General features: G+C 33.9%; 1 non-coding gene across 1 annotated transcript; it reads right to left on the reverse strand.

Annotated features, from left to right (window-relative positions):
* Positions 1-2081: 2081 nt before the first annotated feature.
* Positions 2082-2189, reverse strand: LOC148549032 (small nucleolar RNA R71). The gene has a single exon (XR_015897466.1). It is a non-coding gene; the product is annotated as a small nucleolar RNA R71 (small nucleolar RNA).
* Positions 2190-3063: the final 874 nt, after the last annotated feature.

Below are 3063 nucleotides of genomic sequence, written 5' to 3' on the forward strand. Positions count from 1 at the left end.
TGGCTGGCTAGTGAGCCATGTCTAATTCCTGGACTGAAGCTTTAGACTAAGAATGCAAGATTCCTGGAATTCATATTAAAAATTTTGGAATCCTTATTTTTTTTCTTTTTCATATAATTTTTGAAAAAAAAAAATTACCAAAAAATTAGAAAATCATAAAAATCAAAAATATTTTTCTGTTTCTTGTTTGAGTCTTGAGTCATATCATAAGTTTGGTGTCACTTGCATATGCATCTTGCATTTTTTCGAAAATTTCATGCATTCATAGTGTTCTTCATGATCTTCAAGTTGTTCTTGGTAAGTCTTCTTGTTTGATCTTGATGATTTTTTTGTTTTGTGTCTTTTCATGTTTATCATATGCATTCTTGAATTCTTAGTGTCTAAGCATTAAAGAATTCTAAGTTTGGTGTCTTGCATGTTTTCTTTGCATTAAAAATTTTTCAAAAATATGTTCTTGATGTTCATCATGACATTCAAAGTGTTCTTGGTGTTCATCTTGACATTCATAGCATTCTTGCATGCATTCATTGTTTTGATCTAAAAATTTCATGCATTGCATCATTTTTCTTGTTTTTCTCTTGCATCATAAAAATTCAAAAATAAAAAAAAAATATCTTTCCCTTTTTCTCTCATCAAATTCGAAAATTTGGATTGACTTTTTCAAAAATTTTTAAAAATCAAATTGTTTCTCAGGAGTCAAATCAAATTTTCAATTTGAAAATCTTATCTTTTTCAAAATCTTTTTCAAAAATCAAATCTTTTTCAAAATTCTTAGTTATTTTCGAAAATCTTTTTCAAAAATCTTTTTCTTATTTTTATATCAAATTTTCGAAAATAACATAAACAATTAATGTTTTGATTCAAAAATTTCAAGTTTGTTACTTACTTGTTAAGAAAGAGTCAAACTTTAAGTTCTAGAATCATATCTTGTGATTTTTTATGAATCAAGTCATTAATTGAGATTTTAAAAATCAAATCTTTTTCAAAAACTAATATCAATCATATCTTTTCAAAAATATCTTCTTATCTTATCTTTTTCAAAAATATCTTTTCAAAATATCTTTTCTAACTTCCTAACTTCTTATCTTTTCAAAAATTTGTTTCAACTAACTAACTAACTTTTTGTTTGTTTCTTAACTTTTTCAAAACTACCTAACTAACTCTCTCTCTCTAATTTTCGAAAATATCTCCCCTCTTTTTCAAAAATTTCTTTTTAATTAACTAATTATTTTTATTTTTTATTTTTGATTTCAAAAATTTTTCGAAAAATACTAACAAATTTTCAAAAACCAATTTTCAAAAATCACTAACTCCTTTTCAAAAATAATTTTCGAAAATTCCCTCCTTCTCTCTCATCCTATTCTATTTATTCATTCATATCCTAACATCTCATCTCACATCTCTTCCATCGGTACAGTTGTGTTTCTTCCTTTACATCACATTCTTTGTCTCCCCCTCTTTTCTTCCACTCACAAAGGGATCCCTATACTGTGGTATAAAGGATCTCTATTATTATTATTATTTTTCTGTGCCTTCTTCTTTGTCATATGAGCAGGAGCAAGGACAAGAACATTATTGTGGAAGCAGATCCAGAACCTGAAAGGACTCTGAAGAGAAAATTAAGAGAAGCTAAAATACAACAATCCAGAGATAACCTTTCAGAAATTTTCGAACAGGCAGAGGAGATGGCAGCCGAAAATAATGATAATGTAAGGAAGATGCTTGGTGACTTTACTGCACCTAATTCCAATTTACATGGAAGAAGCATCTCCATTCCTGCCATTGGAGCAAACAACTTTGAGCTGAAACCTCAATTAGTTTCTCTGAGGTAGCAGAACTGCAAGTTTCATGGACTTCCATCTGAAGATCCTTTTCAGTTCTTGACTGAATTCTTGCAGATATGTGATACTGTTAAGACTAATGGAGTAGATCCTGAAGTCTACAGGCTCATGCTTTTCCCTTTTGCTGTAAGAGACAGAGCTAGATTATGGTTGGATTCTCAACCCAAAGACAGCCTGAACTCTTGGGATAAGCTGGTCACGGCTTTCTTAGCCAAGTACTTTCCTCCTCAAAAGCTGAGCAAGCTTAGAGCTGATGTTCAAACCTTCAGACAGAAAGAAGGTGAATCCCTCTATGAAGCTTGGGAAAGATACAAACAGTTGACCAAAAAGTGTCCTTCTGACATGCTTTCAGAATGGACCATCCTGGATATATTCTATGATGGTTTATCTGAGCTATCAAAGATGTCACTGGACACTTCTGCAGGTGGATCCATTCACCTAAAGAAAACGCCTGCAGAAGCTCAAGAACTCATTGACATGGTTGCTAATAACCAGTTCATGTACACTTCTGAAAGGAATCCTGTGAGCAATGGGACACCTATGAAGAAGGGAGTTCTTGAAGTTGATACTCTGAATGCCATATTGGCTCAGAATAAAATATTGACTCAGCAAGTCAATATGATTTCTCAGAGTCTGCATGGAATGTAAGCTGCATCCAACAGTACTCAAGAGGCATCTTCTGAAGAAGAAGCCTATGATCCTGAGAACCCTGCAATAGCAGAGGTGAATTACTTAGGTGAACCTTATGGAAACACCTATAACTCAACATGGAGAAATCATCCAAATTTCTCATGGAAGGATCAAAAGCCCCAACAAGGCTTTAATAATGGTGGAAAAAACAGGTTTAGCAATAGCAGGCCTTTTCCATCATCAACTCAGCAACAGACAGAGAACTCTGAACAAAATGCTTCTAATTTAGCAAATCTAGTCTCTGATCTATCTAAGGCCACTGTAAGTTTCATGAATGAAACAAGGTCTTCCATTAGAAATCTGGAAGCACAAGTGGGCCAGCTGAGTAAAAGGATCACTGAAATCCCTCCTAGTACTCTCCCAAGCAATACAGAAAAGAACCCAAAAGGAGAGTGCAAGGCCATTGACATAAGCGCCATGGCCGAACCTCTGAGGAGAGGAGAGGACGTGAATCCCAAGGAGGAGGACCTCCTGGGACGTCCAGTGATCAATAAGGAGCTTCCCTCTGAGAAACCAAAGGACTCTGAGGCTC

The sequence above is a fragment of the Arachis ipaensis genome, chromosome B8 (assembly GCF_059453495.1).
Source record: "Arachis ipaensis isolate K30076 ecotype BB chromosome B8, ASM5945349v1, whole genome shotgun sequence".
Classification (NCBI taxonomy): domain Eukaryota; kingdom Viridiplantae; phylum Streptophyta; class Magnoliopsida; order Fabales; family Fabaceae; genus Arachis; species Arachis ipaensis.